Below are 1,214 nucleotides of genomic sequence, written 5' to 3' on the forward strand. Positions count from 1 at the left end.
ATCTGCCACAGACACACCAATGGTGCAGGATTTATAGACTTTTAGTTTGGTCACTTCGTAAGCATGTCAACCACCTGTTTGTGAACCTCTTTCCAATGCTCCTTGGTCCCCATCACCTCCTGACTTGGTGGGCAGATTGTCGAGACACCAGCAACATTCACTCTACTCCACACAGGCACACTGGAATCTCCATGCTTCCCTCAGATCCACCCATGACAGCTTAGCGGGTGAACTCCCAGCCTTGCCCTCATCAGGAAATGGAACAAGGCTGAATCCAGACTGCAATCACTTCTAATAAAACAACTTTTGGGAAAGCCACTTATCTTCCAAGCCACATAGGTCAAGATTACTACTGGAATGGAAACAACAAGCAACTTGCAGTTTGGGCCGTACTTTACAACATTAGGAATGATGAATTGAAAGATGTTCACATTACGCTGAACCAAATTGAGGCTGCTTTCTCCCTCTTGCTGATGTGCCCCAGCTGTGATAATAATCAACTTGATGTTTGCAGTTACATTATAGTCTTTGCTAGAGATGATTTTTGGTGTAGGAGATCCATCATCTCTCTCTTCAATTTGTCTTCTACGATGTCAACAAGAGCAAGTTTGACTGCCAAGTCCTTCATTAAGATTCTGATGGCATGGGCCATGTCAGCAGCACCAACCCCAACAACTATAATCTTATTCTGGGGGACTTTTTCTTCCTTAAGGAGATTTACACTCAGCTGGTCCTTGACCTGATCCATCTTAGACAGAACCAAATGGAACCAGAAGTGCCTTCTGGGCAGGCATTGTGGCCTGAGGTTGTGAGGTCTGGAATTGGCAGTAGCGGCTCCAGCCTGTAGTAATTTTCAAAAATTTAAATATTGACATGTTTTGATCAAACTTTGCACCCCTCTGTGATCCAGTCACTACCCCTCACACACCTCCAGGAGTCTCTGGGGCCAGTCAAATTGACCACTAAGATGAACTGGCACATGTCTTATGCCTTCTAGGTGGAAGAAAGGCAGCCATGAGGAAGAAGATGACTCTCCGCAGTGACTCCTTAGTTGTGCTGTTAGTTCTGAGCACTTAGCAGAGAGCTGGATCAGGAGCAGCCGTGCAGAAGAATGGGAGAAAGGGAGCGAGAGCATGCTGGCTGTCTCCATGGACGCAAGTCTAGAAGACAGGTGAGCAGCTTAGTTGCCTCTTCCTAAGTTAAGCTCTCTGTAG

The 1,214-nt window shown here is 46.2% G+C and overlaps 1 pseudogene; it reads right to left on the reverse strand.

Annotated features, from left to right (window-relative positions):
- Positions 1–50: 50 nt before the first annotated feature.
- Positions 51–748, reverse strand: LOC104872294 (annotated as a pseudogene).
- Between the last annotated feature and the right edge of the window lie 466 nt (positions 749–1,214).

This window comes from Fukomys damarensis, unplaced genomic scaffold, assembly GCF_012274545.1.
Source record: "Fukomys damarensis isolate Sample0158 unplaced genomic scaffold, DMR_v1.0_HiC HiC_scaffold_20345, whole genome shotgun sequence".
Lineage (NCBI taxonomy): Eukaryota > Metazoa > Chordata > Mammalia > Rodentia > Bathyergidae > Fukomys > Fukomys damarensis.